Here is a 19,683-nt window from a genome sequence, read left to right on the forward strand (position 1 = left end):
GAAGCACTCTTCAGATTTTCTCTGTCTATTCGTCTACGAACATTTCGGGCAGAGCCCTTCTTCAGCGTGTAATGGCGATTGCCGTGCTAGCAGAAATTATGGCTATAACAAGCAGTGGCCTAGTATACAGCCCACATGATTGATCCCGGCCCCTGATCACATTCAGGAACGATAATGTGGCCCCCAGAGAAAAAAGTTTGGGGACCCCTGGTATACATGTACTGTACGTACCTGGTGTGAGGAGTACGGGCTGGTTGGCTGTGGGGCTGGGGCCTGTCTGTGCGCCTCTTTGTCTGATGCGAGGACCGAGGCTGGCCTGGCAGATTCCTGTCTGTCTGTCTGTCTGTCTGTCTGTCTGTCTGTCTGTCTGTCTGTCTGTCTGTCTGTCTGTCAGTCAGTCAGTCAGTCAGTCTGTCTGTCTGTCTTTGTGTTGCGAGGAGTGATTTTTGGCCTGTCTGTGTGTTGCAAGTGATTTTGGCCTGTCTGTGAGTTGTGAGGAGTGGTTTTGGCCTGTCTGTCTGTCTGTGGGTCTCTTTGTCTGGTGCGAAGAGTGATTATTGCCTGTCTGTGTGTCTGTGTTTGCGAAGTGTGATTTTGGCCTGTCTGTGTGTTGAAAGGAGTGTCTTTGGCCTTTCTGTGTTACGAGGCGTGGTTTTGGCCTGTCTGTGTGTCTGTGTTACGAGCCGTGATTTTGGCCTGTCTGTGGATTGCAAGGAGTGTCTTTGGCCTGTCTGTCTGCGTGCCTCTTTGTCTGGTGCGAGGAGCGAGGCTGGCTAAGGGGAGCGTAATGAAGACAGACAGCTGAAGATGAAGCGCCGGCCGGGAGAGTTTGGGATCATTTACATAGCTCATCTTACTGCTCTATAGCAGAAGTGATTTTCGGGATGGAGTGGAGCGGGATGGCGCGTGTGTGTGTGTGGAGGTCAAGCAGATACGAGAAAGAAAAAAATCATAGTGTGTGTGTGTGTGTGTGTGTGTGTGTGTGTGTGTGTCTGTGTGTGTGTGTGTGTGTGTGTGTGTGTGTGCATGACTGAGTCAGAGAGAGAGAGAGAGAGAGAGAGAGAGAGAGAGAGAGAGAGAGAGAGAGAGAGAAAGAATAATAAATGAAAAATCAATTTATAGTCCCAAAGGTCTCCCACGCCATAGCCTCCTCGGGTAAATGTGCTCTTTTTTTTTTTACTTTCCATTTTTTTTAATGTTGATCTCCATTGCTGGAGGGAGAAGAGGTTGACTTCTGGGAGAGTCTCTATATCCCATGAGGACTTCTTTAGCTGGCCTTTGTGATTTAACTGTACCATACAGTAGTATTACAGCTACAGTCCCTATGGGGAGCACTCTAGTGAACACAAAATGTCATTACACTTTACGTTGTTGTATAATATGGTATAGCAAAGTACATAGGGATATTTAAATGATCCTAAAGTAAAATAAGAAGTCCAGCGGCTTCTACACCTTGACCAAATCACACATACTGTACTATAGCCTATCTCACATGGCATCATAATAAAATAACATACAATAAAATGAAATAAAATGAAATGAAATGAAATGAAATGCAAGTTCTGCAACATGTGACATGTTAGTGTAAGGGTCTGGTCTGGGCACAAGTTCTCATTTGTTTTGATGTTAATGACAAAACTATAGGTGCAAAAATATGCCTCTTCTGACAGGTTATGGTTAGGTGCAGGTTTGATGTGATGACAGGTTATATTCTTTTGCTTAGCAACAGACATTAATATTGACGGCTCACGTGGAACAGTATTCAAGGTTCATTACCATTGCCTCATATGGCAAAAACAGCTTTGCAACACTATATGAAAGCATGCTGCGTGAAATAACACAATCAATATTAATTTCAGATCCATTTGCATATCTGCATACAGTACATACATACAAATTGACTTAGTTCTAAATGTCGAAAAACATGGCTGATGTTTTGTAAAACCTTGTCCTCAAGAAGGAATCCACTTTAAATTGTTCATCAGTTTGGATGCTTAGCAATCTTCCACAGCTATTTCCCAGGCCGCTAATTTGATAAACTGTGTTGAGGCTTCACCCCTGCCACAGTGAAACATACCTGTCTATGTAGAATTGGAATAAAGTGACATCCAAACGTCCCTAATTGACACGTTTCTGTCTGTGAGCTGCTGCTCTGAGAGAGGTAGCTTTCACAAGGCAGGTTCAATGCCCTGTCTGCCAGCACCCAATCAAGGAACACCTGCACACAATTACACTCAACACCAGGGAGAAACATAGTGTCATACACAACTCAAGTCAACACAGACCAGACAAGACAAGGCAACGCAAGAGTGTGTCCATTTGTCTGTTCAAATTATGTGTGTGTGTGCGTGCGTGCGTGCATGAGTGTGTGTGTTGTGTGTGTGTGTGTGTGTGTGTGTATGGGTGTGTGAGGGTGAGACTGTTCGTGCACAACAGAGCATATTCATGCAGCAAATGTTCATTGCTGTCTAGTACTGATTGTTTATGACTGTGTGTGTATGTGTGTATGTTTGTGTGAGAGAGAGTGAGAGAGAGCGAGAGAGAGAGAGAGAGAGAGAGAGAGAGATATGGAGAGGATAAAAGTGAGTGAGAAACAGAGAGGAGGACATAACGAGAGAGAGATGGAAAGAAAGTTGACCCACTCGTCCCTCTTGCCCATACATTATTGACGAGCTCAAAATCATGTTAAGCAAGCGGAGGGCAGAGGCACAAGAGCTGCCAGTGACGTGGTTGAGGTCAGTGTGGGACATTATTCCGAATGGGTCTGCTGAGGCGCGGGAGGTTAGGCAGACCACAACGACCTTGAGCAAGCTCTGCATGACGTAGGAGCACTCGCACCATCCAGCTGACGCACGCCCGGGACAAAGACAAACAGAGAGGGTGTGTGAGAGAGTGAGAGAGAGAGAGAGAGAGAGAGAGAGAGAGAGAGAGAGAGAGAGATGGGTGTAGAGATTTTTGGAGAAGGGCTGGGGAAAGGGAACCGAAATGAAAAAAAAAGGGGGTTGGGGGGCAGAGTGTGAGAGAGAAAGGGATAGAGAAAAAGAGTGTGTATGAGAGAAACAGAAAGAGAGAGGGAAGTGGATTTATAAGAGCCGAGGGTGTGTAAAGGTGCAGAAATGAAGGTGTCATAATTCAGCTCTCTTTGCTCCCGCTTTCCAATAGACCTCAAAAGACAGACAGACAGCAACAGCAAAATCAGCCAACAGCATCATATTTCATGACTCACTGACTTCACTTGCCCTATTGCAGTGGTTTTCAAAGTGGGGGCTGGGGACCCCTGGGGGGCCGCGAGGGGGTGCTAGGGGGGATGCAGCAGAATGGCAGAACATATATATATATAAAAAAACTAAATAAATAATTGAATAAATTGAATTACCAATGTACACCACAATACACAAAAAATGAGCTGAACAATATTCCCATTAAATTTCCATTACAATATTCCCTCTCTCTCTGAACATAAAGCTACTACTATTATCATTATCATTTTATATGTGGGCCACTGCCTCAGACTACAGTATGGTTGTGAAAGGGGGTGCACAGGAAAAAAAAGTATGGCCCATGACCCATGTAAGAGGGCCCTTGATATTGGTACTATATATGGGGGTCTTGTCATGGTAGTTTGGGCACCCCTGCCCTATTGCACTCCTCTACCTCCTCCACTCCACAGTACATTTTCCAGTGTCAATTCAACACTTTTGAGAGTTGGATTTACAGTACAAAGTGTTGGTCACACTCCCTGTTGAATGACTACAACTGTGTGTAAAATAACCCCATTGACAACTATCTCCGCACATGATTGATTAGGACGTTGACATTATATGACCAGGTACCAACATTGATTCCGATCATTACAGTAATTGTTACAAATTGGATTCATGGCCGCCCATTTTTTTCCTGGTTTGGTTATACAGTAGTTGGACATATGGAGATTAATGATGTTTCAATGTATTCTCATACTACAATACTTGCAGATAGGCTCCTACAACACCTGCACTGAATTTTAAAACAGACAAAAATACCATTTTTATGATGATAATTCATTGGACTTCACAATAATGGCATACCTTTATGGATGACACTAATGGTGCATTATGAACAGGTTGAAATATGTATTTTCCACCTCCTCATTGGGAGTGGGGGGTTATGGGTAATGGATGTACCGTGGGCACTGCACTGCACTGGTATGTATGCATGCACAGCTATGGAGATGCAAATGGAAGTCCTCCATGTAAAATATTAACAGGGTGAGGGAGACAGAGGGGTAGATGTGGAGGATCTGGCTCCTCATTATGCATAGCCCAGGTCAGGACTGCTGGAAGTTGGGAAAGTGCATTTGATATTGTTTCCAAGGACTTTCCATTGACAGTGTAGCCTGGGAAATTCCCATGATGCTTTGCATAATCGTTCCAATCTCAAAGACAGCATGTGATCTGTACCCAGAGAACGCACAAGATCGGTGCCTCCAATCAGAGAGAGGAGGCGTGGAAAGGCGATGACTGCCGTTTGTTTGAATAGATGCAACTGACATCATTTTAATACCAAATGTAGCCCATGTTGAATAAATGACAAATGCATAGAAGCAACAAAATGTAAGTGCTACATTAAACATTTATTCTGTTTTTGAACAAAGACGAATTGAGGAATAAAATGATGACTAAAATGAGTTTTCGGAGGAGACAGAGCGTATCGAGTGACTTCCTCTCATGCGGGCGCTGGGTCACCAAAGCTTACAATAGTAAAAACATGGGTCCCTGAAGAAAAAGGTTGGGAACCACTGCTCTATGGGATTTACAGTAGGGAGGTCTCCAGACCTAATCTCACTTGTGATTAGGTCTGCCAATCATCAATTGACAGTGTGCCCTCAGTCATAGTGGGACAAAACAAACAAACTGAAAGCTGTCCACTGTGGCACCCACTAACATGCCTGTCTGAAAATTACACTCTCCTAAAAATGTTTTTCTACACTGTCATTAAAAATGTACCATAACATCAACAGTCGAGTTTTCTTTTCTGATTGATGCTTCTCTGGGTCTGGGAGCCAAACGTCACAAGTGACAGTTTCTGAAAGCACTGGGGAGAGTCACTCTTGGCCTAATAATACTTATTGAAGCATGTTGACTTGTGAAGGTAATTAATTCACTTGTAGTCCTGGGGGGTATAACTAAGAAGCTGGTTGAGTAGTAAACCAGGTTAAGTTATGAAGGATGAGAGATGGGGGACTGCTGCCTTGGGTCTCAAACAAATGTATATTAATGGGGATATTGGTATAATGGTATATTGAGGGAAAGGGGCATTAAAAACTTCAAAGGCGTAAAGGAGGGTCCCGAGGCAACACTGGTATTAACTTTTTATTTTTTTCCACACACACCGACACGTTTCGACTCACGCAAGAGTCTTTTTCAAGGTGTAAAAAAAGAGCTTTTTTACACCTTGAAAAAGACTTCTGCGTGAGTCGAAGTGCGTCGGTGCGTGTGGAAAAAATAAAAAGTAAATAGCAGTGTTGCCTCGGGACCCTCCTTTACTTCAGGTTAAGTTAGCCTTGAGGTAGAGGTAAACCACCTAATAGAAGAGCCTGGAGTCCTCATTTTCTAAACTTAACAATGCCTGCAGGTATAGCTATTAGCAGATTTACCATTTCCTGTAGGTGAACTATGCCTGGTCTATCACTTAACCATGTACTCAGTATACCCTCCCCTGCTACTTGCCCCTCTAAGCCGGCCTCGACACTGCACTAAGGCCTAATAAACTGACCTAAAGATGGAAATGAATTCCACAACACCAGGTCTGCCATCCATAATAACCCATTTCTTTTTTAAACAATGGCCTGTTCCAGGCTTCATCCCCTCATTCACAGAACATAACACACATTTTTCCACCTATTGTTAATGCGCTGCTGCATATTCTTGGTACTGTTGTTTGTGTGTGTTGTTGTTGTTGTTGTTGTTATTATTATTATTGAGGACCCTAAATGTCAAGTATTGCCCCAGGGTTTTTTTTGTCATATAGTCATGAGGCCAAACCAGGGACGGGCCACAATTAGTCTGCAGTGCCAGAGTAATGATCTTTGCTCTCCGTTTGTCTCAACATAACAAAAAGGACCTTTTCCTCTGGGTGTTTAGTGGTTCAGTCATTTTTTTGTGTGTGGCTGAGCTCATGGCAGGGCTTTACTGGGTCCAAAGAAATGGCCCAAGCATTTTCAGCCAGCCCCTCGCACAGCCCCTTGTTTCCCTACATTATTATGATTGGCTCAGTCCATTGTGTTTATTCAAGATGGACCAATGGGCTGCCCCATCTAGGCCAGTCTTTTGGAGAAAACTAAAGAAAACAGCAACAACAACAGCATCGGCCCCTGACCGTTGGCCCACCGGGAAAATGCCCTGAACGCCAGGTGACCAGTCCAGCCCTGGCTGATGATGTGTTTGTTTGGGCAGAGCTCATCGGTGCCAAGGCAGCTGGGACTAGACATGGATCCTGCCTCTGCAGAGGATGTTTCCTCTCTCTCTTACACACACACACACACACACACACACACACACACACACACACACACACACACACACACACACACACACACACACACACACACACACAGCCTCCTGAATTCCATCCAGAGCGCCAGTCAACCCACATCTCCATGCTGTGACAGAAAAGTATTCACTGAGAGACTGAAAATATACTACATTTTTTGGAAGCAGTGTGTGTGTGTGTGTGTGTGTGTGTGTGTGTATGTGTGTGTGTGCGTGCGCGCGCGCGTGTGTGTGTGTTTGTGTTTGTGTTTGTGTGCAGGGACACCGATAAGTGGGGACAAAGGGGTCAGATGTCCCGGGAGATGGGGGTCCATAACTGGTCCCTCATTACATTAAATGTATTGGGTGGGGGGCCCTTTCAGATGACTTTGTCCTGGGCCCAGCTAAAGCTGTCAGCGGCCCTGTGTGTGTGTGTGTGTGTGTGTGTGTGTGTGTGTGTGTGTGTGTGTGTGTGTGTGTGTGTGTGTGTGTGTGTGTGTGTGTGTGTGTGTGTGTGTGTGTTTGTGTGTTGTGTTGTGTTGTGCTGTGTTTTTTAAAGGGTTGGGGAGCTAAATCCTACTAGGGCTTATTGCAAACATGCTTATCCTCAAGACCCACATAAAAATTAAGTCTACCCTCAGGGAAACATTGAATACAGAATACAGTATACTGTATGTGTGTTAAGATAATTGTGCTTGGGTAATGTTTTTTGCACTCTAATTTCCATATGACATATATCATTGGACTCCAAATTACTACAACAGTTGATGTAGGCCTATGTCTGAGTATCAGTGCAAAACACACCACACCACTAATACCTACAGGACCCATTTACTGTATATCTACAGTAAACACCAGAGTGCCTTGTATTGTAGAGTGGGCCTTAGTAAAATATTCCAGGGTAGATTCTCAGATATCAAGGACTGTACATGCAATGCCTCTACTAACTAACAGTGCACCTACAGTATGTGCTGATCTCATTGGTAACACTTCATTTGAAGGGGTATTGATTGATTGATTGATTGATTGATTGATTGATTGATTGACAACACATCAGTTTTGTTCTTACAGAAGCACTGTTCTTCCTGTGGTCAAAACAAATCCATACATTATTTTACATTTTCCTCTTTTCTTTTTCTTTGAAGGGGTCTTCAATGGTGTCATCATGTAACCGGCATAAGAATGACATGTCACATGTCCAGAACATCAATGACACAATTTTGATGTTTAGGATTGTTGTTGTGATCCAGTTTTTGGAATGTCAAATTGACATTTTCTTCGGTGTCATGACATTCCAAGAAATTAACGACACATTAGGCCTACAGTATGACAGCAGTAGGCCTACTAACAGGGCCGGCCCGAGGCATAAGCGAACTATGCGGTGGCTTAGGGCCCCCATGCCAACAGGGGCCCCTGTAAAAAGCAAAGTTCCAGGGCGAAATCAACAATCCACAATTTTCCCTAGTCATATATTCCTTTCTCATGTACCACTTACTGCCACAATGGAAACAGGAGACATTATATATGCGGGGACACCTCAATATAAAAACCCTACAATTAACATTGAATATAATGAACAGTAGTATTGAAGCAAAACTAAGATATTCCTTCATGATGAATGGCTTTTCGTTTGAGAAATTTTGCTCCAAGAGGTGCAGTGAATGATGGGTATACGATCTATAGACAGCCTACCTACACTCACCGGCCACTCCATTAGGAACACCTCTCTAATGCTGGGTTGGACCCCCTTTTGCCTTCAGAACTGCCTGAACTGCCTACAACAAAACTCGGGTAGGCTGTGGCATTCCAACAAAGATAAATTGGTACTAATTGGCCCAAATTGTGCTAAGAAAATGTCCTTATGCCATTATATCCCCAGCCTGAAATGTTGATAAAGCAGGGTTGACCCATGTTTTCATGCTGTTGACGCCAAATTCGGACCTCATCAGACCAGGCAACATTTTTCCGATCTAGTGCCGTTTATGGTGAATTGCTGCCTCATTTTCGTGTTCTTAGCTGACAGGAGTGGCACCAAATGTGGTTTTCTGCAGCTATAGCCCATTTGCCTCAAGATTTGATGTGCTGTGTAATCAGAGATTCTCTTATGCGTGCCTCGGTTGTAATGAGTGTTTTTTTTTTGTTTTTTTTACTTAATGTTGCCTTTGTATCAACTCAAACCAGTATGGCTATTTTCCTCTGACCTCTGCCATCAACAAGCCATTTTTGCCCACAGAATTGCTGCTCACTGCATTTTTTTCTTTTTCGTACCATTCTTTGTAAACCCTAGAGATGGTTGTGCGTGAATATCTCAGTAGATCAGCCATTTCTGACATCCTCAAATCAGGCCCTTCGGCACCCACAGCCATGCCATGTTAAAATAACCTTATAAATAACCTTTCTTCCACATTATAATGTTCGGTTTGAACTCTATCAGATCATCTCGGCCATGTCTACATGCACAAATGCATCGAGTTGCCACCATGTGATTGGCTGATCAGAAATTTGCCTCAATGAACAGTTGTAACAGGTGTTCCTAATGTAGTGGCCGGTGAGTGTATGTCCTTAGCTCCTACCCCTCACTCGTGCAAGTAAATGAAGCTTATGAAGCATCTGATGCTGAGTAGGTGGTGGTATGGAGGGGCTCCGGGTTAAATTTTGCTTAGGGCCCCATAAAGGCTTGAGTACTAATGTTCCTAACTAGTTTCATGCCATGAGGGTAACATGACACCCTTACATATGTAGACTCCTTCAAAGAAAGACTTACCGACTCAGAAGTTACCGACTCAGAAGTTTCTCATCTGCCTGGAGGAAATGAAGAAATATTGTGTTGATAAATAAAGATAGGCAGATTTGCCAGATTGACTCTAATGCAAAATAAATTCGGTGGGAACATCACACAGCCAGTGTGGGAGACAAGGAGCTCTGAAATGATTGTATTTATGATATTCTGATTGAAATCTATTTCCATTTTACTCTTCCTGACACGGTTTATGACAACGGCAGAATGATCAAGTGGCAGAACTGTGCAGAGGAGTACATAAACACCGTTCGTTCAGCGTAGCGCATCCGCAGAATAGTTAGCTTGATTTATTCCTCGCTAATTTACGCCCGTGATATTTGCTTTCGACAGACTCAATCTTATATGTGCTGGAATCTAATAACCGCAGAATTTAATAAACTGCACAATACAAGCTCGCGACGGCAGCAATCTACAGTAGACACCTCTGTTACATTACATCACATGAATAATCTACACATAATGCAATAAAAACTCTTTCTCCCGTGCGGCGTAATTAACTTTTTAAGAATCTCGTGACATTTTCCAATGTTATTACTCTATAAACCAATGAATATGCATGATGTAATACACCACTTGTTACCATAGAAATACTGATAAAGCGAATGTGATTAAACTGATGTTGATGGCAACAAACTGATTGTATTCTGCTATGTGATGCAATAAACACAGATACAAACACTCAGAGAGAGAGAGAGAGAGAGAGAGAGAGAGAGAGAGAGAGAGAGAGAGAGAGAGAGAGAGAGAGAGAGAGAGAGAGAGAGAGCATTGTAGACATGTACACAATACAGCACACCCACATAGTAGCACAATCATTCATACAAAATACCTCCCCCTGTGTGTGTGTGTGTGTGTGTGTGTGTGTGTGTGTGTGTGTGTGTGTGTGTGTGTGTGTGTGTGCGTGCGTGCGCATGTGTGTGAGTGCGGCATGTCAAGGGTGAGATGTAGACGGCGGTGCTAATTCATGCTAGCTGTGGGCCAGGCCCCTGGGCGAAATCACAGGGCGCCACGCCAAGTCACGCTCGCTCCATCACCATTTGATGGTCCACAAAGCACAGCCTCTCTGCCCATCTGTGTGTTGTGTGTGTGTGTGTGTGTGTGTGTGTGTGTGTGTGTGTGTGTGTGTGTGTGTGTTTGCCTCAGTATGTGCGTGTGTTTGTCTGTGTGTGTGAGTGTTTTTTTTTATTTTGGGGGGGTGTGTGCTTGTGCTTGTGTGTTGTATACATAACCCTGCTAAAGAGAGTCCAAAGAAATGATGCACAAAAACATCCTGTTTGTGTGTGTGTGTCTGTGTGTGTGTGTGTGTGTGTGTGTGTCTGTGTGTGTGTGTGTGTGTGTGTGTGTCTAAGGGAAAGACCAATAATATGACAATAACATAGAAAAACACTAAAGTGATGGGGTGGCCATCATTAAGGGTTGCAGGTTGTTCTGGCTGTCACGCCACACAACCGAGCCTGGCTCTTTGGTGTAGTGGTGAGAGCTCCAGGTTGGCAGAAGGCCTGGATTCGAGTCCCGGCAGGGTAACCCTACTTCCCTTCACTCAAATGGTATCAGATGGTTCCGTAAGAAAGCTACCCTGTCCATACGAGGGGACTTTTCACATGGATTTTGAATAATGACAATACATAACCTTAATCAACAAAATATGTCAATGCTACTGATGCCACCTAGGACAAGAAAGTCATATTATTTATCTTTTAGCTTGCCACTGTATTCCAATTTGGTCACCTGTCTGTGACATAGAATGTTGTCATTATTGAGATCATGACATGTCTCCATTGTGACGCTTGTTTATATAAGACTCACCTCAGCATGAAGGCCCTCATTTGGCAGCAGGACACTGCAGAGGTCAGATGGACTCCTGACTGCTCCTGTACTGGTCACACATAGTATGGGCCTCTTATGGAAGTTAAAACTAATGAGGTACTACTGGATGAACATCATGCTGTAAGTGAATGAGAATTAATAGCATTTTTATACAACCTTAACAATAACACCCAGCCATAGTTGATGTGAGTTAATCCGTGTGATATGGTGAGTGAAAAAATTGAAATTCAAATCAATTGTCCCTGATTAGGTGCATAAAGAGGTACTGTGGGTCAAAATGATGAACTGCACTTAATGTAGAGTAAAGTTAAACTATAATGGCACAAAATATTTGAAATTGATGGAGGCGGTACTGCGTATTTATTGGCTATTCAGCTTGTGTGAAAGGGCCAAGAAGAAAATAACTTTCACTTACTTATAAGGAGCCCAACACACGCCCCTCTGTGGAGCCTTTAAAAAAGGTCTCTCCATTGACTCCCATTCACTGTTTTTTGGATCTTGGGCCCTATGGAGGGGTGTGACTTAGTCAGTGTAGGCTCCCTATAGAGCCTAAATGAGCAGAATGTTTCTTGTGAGAGTCATAACATAAACGTAATACAACATCACCCATCCATAGTTGATTTGAGTTAATCCACATAATATGGCGAGGGAAAAAGGAGAAATTCAGATCAATGTGCAGTATTGTCCCTGATTAGGTACATGTAAAGGTACTGTAGTATAGTTAAAAATGCTGAACTATGTTCAAGCACATTGAATTGCATTTAAATGCACTATAGCCTACAAATAAAATAGGCTTGTCTAGCCTAATGTAGGATTCATAAGTGTAAAATATAATGCCAGAAATACTTGAAATTGATGGAGGTGGACGGTACTGCATATTTATTGGCTATTCATGAAAAATCGTGTGACAAGTTTGTGTGAGAGGGCCAACAAGAAAATAACTTTTAACAAATAACACCTAAAATATTATTGATTGGACTTTTAATACCCATGTATATAGAAAAACGCTCATACCACAATTAACAATGGTTGAAGTTATTTATTTCATGAATGTATTTAATATGCCTCCAAGATTTTGTTTGTTATGAATGTTGTATGTCACCCAGGGCATACATGTTCTGCATTTTAGGCTGCCACTGTATTCCAATTTGGTCACCTGTCTGTGACATAGAATGATGTCATAACTGATGCTGTATGACACGTCTACATGGTGATGATTACATAAAGCTCACCTGAGCATGAAGTGCTTCATTTGGCAGCAGGACACTGAAGAGGTCAGATGGACTCCTGATTACTCCTACATGTCAACACACACGTCACACAGCGTATGTGGGCCAATGGTGGAAGGTGAAACTGATGAGGTGCCCAATGAACATCATGCAGTAAGTGAATGAAATATGTGACTTAATTTAATGAGTGTATCAAAACAGCATTTCAGGCTTATTTTGCCATTAATCTATCCCAAACTTTGAGTTTATTACAGGATAATAAACAAGTACAATAGACAGTAATGACAGAGTGAGTGTTTAATATGGTTATTATGTAGCATACACACACAGGCTAAAGTAGGAAGGATCCAAGTGAAAACGTGGCACATTTTGGTAGGCCTATACATTGTATGTGTACTGTAGTGTAGAAAGCCCAGTTTTTAAGACTGAAACATGGGCTAATACAGCTCTCAATACAGCAGTAGGATATGTAGCCTTGTGTGAAAAATACCAGAGATTATTATTTTGATGTGTAAGAAATAGGCCAAGATAGACAGGTAGGCTATTACCTTTATTTATCCCTAAGGGAAAATTAATGTTCAATGTTGCTCTGTATAGATGAAAATAGATTCATAAATAAATAAAAATAGATAGAAATAAATAAGAGTGAACACTATCCAGACAAATTACTGCCCTAAAGCTGGATGGCTCTTGGGGCAAATTGCTTTACAAAATGCTCCCTAAAAAATGGATTGGATGTTGTTTGGAGGTAGGCTATTTCCAACCCATAGGCCCTACCTTATTTTAGAATCAGCAGAAACATTAACATAAGGTAGGGCCTACACACAATAAGCCTAAAACAAAATAAACCCTGTATTAAAAAATCACCACAACTAAATCCCACGTTTTAGCGCACGTCAGAAACAGAGCTCACTTCTATTAAATTGCCAAAATCGCTGAGTGAAAAAATAAACACACTTGTTGATTTGTAAGGAGACTGTATAGGCTACAATAGAATAAATGTGTAATACATGTAGGCCTAGTAGGCTAGGCATGGTAATGGTTCACCAGCTAGCAACGAGCTTCACATCAAGTGAATTAAATGATCACTGTAGCCGAATTTCCCTGACGCTAAAGATTCTGACATTCCATTTTTTATGAGCTTTTAACCAATCAGTTAAAAGTTTTTTCTTTCATGAATGTATTTAATATGCCTCCAAGACGGCACCAATTTCTTATGAATGTTGTATGTCACCCAGGGCATACATGTTCTACATTTTAGGCTGCCACTGTATTCCAATTTGGCCACTTGTCTGTGACATAGAATGATGTCATAACTGATGCTGTATGACACGTCTACATGGTGATGATTACATAAAGCTCACCTGAGCATGAAGTGCATCATTTGGCAGCAGGAAACTGAAGAGGTCAGATAGACTCCTGAATGATTACTCCTACATGTCAACTCACAGGTCACACAGCGTATGTGGGCCAATGGTGGAAGGTGAAACTGATTAGGGGCCCCAATGAACATCATGCAGTAAGTGAATGAAATATGTGACTTAATTAGTGTATCAAAGGCTTATTTTGCCATTGATTTATCCCAAACTTTGAGTTTTTTTACAATACAGTAATGACAGAGTGAATGTTTAATATGGTTATTACAGTAGGCTATATAGCATAAAACAGGCTAAAAGTAGGAGGATTCAAGTGAAAATGTGGCACATTTTAGGCCTATACATTGTATATGTACTAGGTTACTGTAGAAGGCCCAGTTTTTAAGACACAAACTTGGGCTAATACAGATCAATATAGGCTACAGTAGTAGGATTAGGCTAGCCCAATGTATAGCCTCGCCCAAGCCTTGTGTGAAAATACTACAGATTATTCATTAATTTATCTATTTTGATGTGTAAGAAATATGCCTAGATAGACGGGCTAGTACCTTTATTTATCCCCAAGAAAAATGCATGTTCCATGCTGCTCGGTGTAGATAAAAATAGACTAAAAAATAAATAAAAATAGAGAGAAAACAGAGTGAATAGGCCTACTATCCAGACAAATTAGGCTATAGCCATAGAATGGCTCTCTTAGGACAAATTGCTTTACAAAATGCTTCCTAAAAAATGGATTGGATGTTGTCTGGAGGTAGCCTGGCAAGAAGCCAGACTTTAATAGGCCTACTTCTTTCCATCTCCGAAACGTCTGACTCGTCAGGCTAGTTTGGAGGTATTCCCAACCCATATCTTATTTTAGAACCAGCAGAAACAATTAACATAGGATGTTACTAAGGTGTGGGGAACAACGCAAACAATACAAAGTTTGTGTCAAAAAATCACCTCAAATAAATCTCATGTTTTAGCGCACGTCAAAAACGGAGCTCATTAAATTGCCAAAATCGCTGAATACGAAAATAAACACATTACCGGTATGTAGAAGACGATGGCGTAGACTACAATTGATAGGCCTACATACATGTGTAATAGGCCTACATGCAGTAGCCTAGGCCAGGCGTTGTAATGATTCAGCATCAGCAGCTAGCGACACTCTTCACATCAAGTGAATCAAATTGTCAGCTGGTGACATTATAGCCGAATATCCCTGACGCTGAAGATTCTGACATTCCAATGTCATCTTTTTATGAGCTTTTAACCAATCAGCGTCAAGGAAAGACGTTGCCGTCAAAAAGACGTTCTAATTAGGTAACGAAGGTAACACAAATGATTGCGTCGAAGTTTGATTTGAACAAAAATGCACGCAATGTTCATTTCTTAACGTGATAGGCTACAAATGTCAAGGCCTACACAGTACGTTTGGTAAGTTGTTCACTCTGGCGTATGTGGGGTATTCAGGTAAAAATAAGTTTAACGTGAACGGCGTGACGTTTTCCATGTGCGTTACGCCCATTTATGGGGGAAAACAACCCATGCAAGTCAATTGGTGATATTGGGGTTTCATAAACGAAAGATACGGACCTGTAGACTAGCGTTGTTCACGCGCAACATGCCGAAAACATGTTGCGTTGCCGGCTGTTCAAATAATATAGCCAAACAGCCGTGGCTGAAGCGTGAAATGTGTTAATTTAGGCTAGCCTTTGTAGCATGTAAGTCAATGAGACATTCGGTTTGTTTTCACCCATAAAGGGGCGTAACGCAAATTTAAGAGCAAAGTACCCGGATGGCCGTTCATGAGGCCTACAGCTGTCCAGTTCGTGTTTATCATCTGTAATATCCTAGCAAGAATGGTCTGAAAACTCGTTATGTTGCCTACTGCGCAGGCTGCGCCAGCCCCGCCAGCTGATTTTAAATTGAGGATGGGACTTTCAGTTTTTCTGGGGCTGCAACACATAGCCTAATGACAAAGGTGTGCAATTCAAGATTATGCAGCAGGGTTAAATCAATATGGTTTGTGGAATGGCTTTGTTTTGATGTTGTTTTGTTGTGATAGAACATGCAAGGACAGAAAGGGGTCTGGGCAAGCAGTGAACCCATGACTTAATCTTATTTGTCCTATTTTTCTTCCAATTTCCAATTGCTTCCACAGCCAATTAAATTGAAACAAAAAAGTGTCACACCTCATCCTTTTAGCGTTTAGCCCATAACTAATATGTAGGCCTAAGTTGAACTTGTTGTTATTATTGTTATTGTTATTTTTATTAGCCTATTATTATTTACTTTTTTGTTTGTTTCATGTGGTTTACTCAGGAAAATGCTGACTTGGATATGCAGTGGTCTAAATCTTGCAACCCAGAGCCTTCATGCTGCCAAGGACGTGTATAGCCCGGCCCCCTAGTTTAGAGCTTCACTGTGGAGATGCTGTTATAGGGTCCATCACTGGCTGGCCTTGGCGTTTTTAAATCCAGGTTGGGATTTTTTTCCCCTGCTAAATATTAGGTTACTTGGGCCATAGGTGCATTTTGGGGCAGAATAAACCTCACACCTGGTCAGGGTTCTGCGTAGTCCACCCCAGCTCCCAAGCAACATGAATACCCCAGCACTGGATTATACTTGATCATAGAACATTTCGGTTTTGGATTATTTTGTTGTTGTCGCATTTTTCAAGCAAAATGTGCACTACAGGGCAGAATAAATCCCTGCTCCACTTCTGAGGGAGTTGGGTAGTCCACCCAACTCCCTATTATTTGCACAGTGGATATTTACACATTATTTTTTGTTGTGTTTGACAACATCTTGTAACACAAGGCTCTCAAAGGGGCACTTTTTTTAGGCTAAGTGGATAATGTTCAGTTGTTGCTGCACTTGCCAGTTGTCACACAACAAGGGCACTACACAGTGCTGTAGGCTTCAGGCTTATTCACAACAGGCCCACAATTTCATGGATATCTCCAAACCACTGGATTACGTAGGATTGCACACCTCTTGCTGTGAATGACAACAGCTTTTATGGATGTGTTTTACAATGAGGACACAGACATCAGGATGGCAGAATATTTCTCATCACTTTTTAGTTTGTGTGGTGGTTATTGGGCAACAGGTGCACTAGGGGGCAGAATAAATCCCTGCACTGTTGCAGGGGGGGTTGGGTAGTCCACCCCAACTCCCCCAGATCCATGGGATACCTAGCCTACCAACACACCTCTGGTCTTACACAACTCTACACTCCTGGATATCATCTATTTGGAAGTAGAGAGCTTTTACTATTTGTCGAGCAACGGAAGTTCCTAAGGGCAGAATAAACCCTTGCACCATTTCAGGAGAGTTGGGTAGTCCACCCAATATCAAGGATAACTCCATACCCCCTGATGATACAGAATGTCCGCAAGGAGGCAGTAGTTTAAATATAATGTTGTTGTGTCATAGTTTCATATTGTGTATTTAACTAAATATGTAGTCCATTGACAACAGGGCAGAATAAACCCCTGCAACACTACAGGGAGGGTTGGGTAGTCCACCCAACTCCCCAGTATTACAGAGAGGCCACCCTAAAAAAAACACTAGATTACACCGGATTACTGGATTACACTGGATTTTGTTTGACAGGAAATAATTGCTTCAGTGGAGGTACGTTCCATCTACGTTGGGCTAACTGGGAACTAATTATTTGTGTGCCATCAAGTGCACATCAGGGCAGAGTTAATCCCTGTGCCATTGCAGGCAGGGTACGGTCCACCACAACGTCCCACCAGCATGGATGCATAGGATTTATTTTTTTATTTGTTAATTCAGTTCTTTTTAATGTCTTTGGCTGTTGCAGGTGAAGCAATGTGTGTAGTGCACAACAGGGCAGAATAACCCCCTGCACCATGGTTGGGTGGGTAGTCCATCGCAGCTCCCCAATTAGAAATGTGCATCATTCACACATGTATGTTCTTTTTATTTGATTTTATTTATTTGTTTTTGATATCAAATGGCATGGATTCAGTGCCTGTGGGGCTCTCCTAGATAGAATAGCCTACCCGGCCTCCGCCTTTTGCATGATTAGGCCTACTCAATATTGCAAACATGGCATAGACATGTGGAGAGAGGACACCGCTGTTGTCGTGCACACTGCACAGTCATGTCATGTGTTGTAGCAAAGCAACATAGGCTGCATCAATGGATCAAAAAGGTGTGTATAGTTTTATAATTGTCTGAACAGGGAATCTGTGAACCCTCAGCTGTCTAACTTTTCATGCTCTGTATTTAAAAATGAGAAGCGTAAAATATACTGCATGTAATGCATTTGCGTTGTTTTTCAGGTTGTTTTAAGGCGGGCATGGAAAGCATTATCACCATCCTGGGGTCCATCTACCACCTGAATGATTATTTATGTCCACCCCACACACCTCTTCTTAGGATCTCCATGTTGTGACCCAATGGCAGACGGTCCACGCTATGCTACTATGGTATACAGATGGGAATAGAGAGCCATCAGCCTCCTCAGTACTCAAAATGATCACAAATGGTAGGAGAATTCTGTAATGAAATGATGACATCATTCCGAAGTGCATTCAGGAGCTGAATGACTAATCCCTGCACATTGCCAGGGGACCCGGTACATGTAATCACTTATCCACCCCAGTTTCCAAAAAAAAATAGAGAAAAAAACACGCATACAACAGGACCACTGTATTATATTGGATTATAATGCATCTTGCTCTCATTTGGTTTTATCTCTGAGGATAAACTTAATTGGACACAGATTACTTTGGATGTACTTGTAGGGCAACGGGTGCACTACAGGGCAGAATAAATCCCTGCACCTTTGCCGGGTTGTAGGGTAGTCCACCCCAGCTCCCAGATAGTCATTATACCTCTGAACCACTGGATTACACGGAATTATACTTTTCTTTTTTTTTTTTTTTTTGACAAACATGTTTATGTTTATTATCCCATGGCAGTATGTTTGAGGTGAATGTGATGATTATTTTTTTTGCTGAATTTGACACAAGCAGTTGGTGACCATCAGGGCAGAATAAACCCCTGCACCAGTGCAAGGGGGTTGGGTAGTCCACCCCAGCTCCCCCAATAACATGGATATCATGGCTGGATTTTTTCCCCTTTTCCACAAAAATGTCATTGATGTTACCACAATGGCACGTTTTTGTGAAAGTACTGGAATACTGATCTTCTTTTTTTGTCTTGTAGGCCAACATTGGCCAAACAATGTGTGCACTTCAGGGCAGAATATACCCCTGCACCATTGCTGGGGAGCTGGGTAGTCCTGTCAGCCCTACTGATAGCCTAACCACCAGCAGTGATTTATGTACTGAAAAGGCCCTGTCTTGTATGAATGAAGTGAATGTGTGAGGCAAGCAGTGCTTGTCTGCAAAGAAAGAAAATGCACATTTCCTGCTGGGTCACAGGTGTATGCTAGATCCCATACACAGAGCCTGGATGTGCATCACACAAGAAAAGACAGTAGCCTTTATGTTGGCGTCAACATATCTGAAGACTCATATTCAGGAGATGAAAGCCTTCTATCAGTGGAGTAATAAAAGGTGCATCTTTTATAAATTACTTTAAATAACATGATCAGCCATTGGATTTCTTATTATTAGATTTTGTATGTGTAATATATATTTTCTAAACATAAATCTAACTACATTTGCTTTTTTTTTTGCTTTTTTTCAGGTTATCATGAAGGCATACATCATTTTCCACAGTACTACCTTAGAGATAGACATCCTAGAATCTTCCTGCTGCATTGGATAAAGACACAACATCAGACAGACTGGTGGGATGCTGCTTTAGCGGGGAGACCAAGTCAGTGTACATCAGGCTGGATCATTTAGGCCTCAGATTATTCCAGTATATTCTGGAGCAGAATAATCTCACAGCACAAATCTCCACCTCAGTTTACAAAGAATATGAATAGCACAGAACCACAGGATTACACCGGA

This window comes from Engraulis encrasicolus, chromosome 19 (genome assembly GCF_034702125.1).
Source record: "Engraulis encrasicolus isolate BLACKSEA-1 chromosome 19, IST_EnEncr_1.0, whole genome shotgun sequence".
In the NCBI taxonomy this organism is placed as follows: domain Eukaryota; kingdom Metazoa; phylum Chordata; class Actinopteri; order Clupeiformes; family Engraulidae; genus Engraulis; species Engraulis encrasicolus.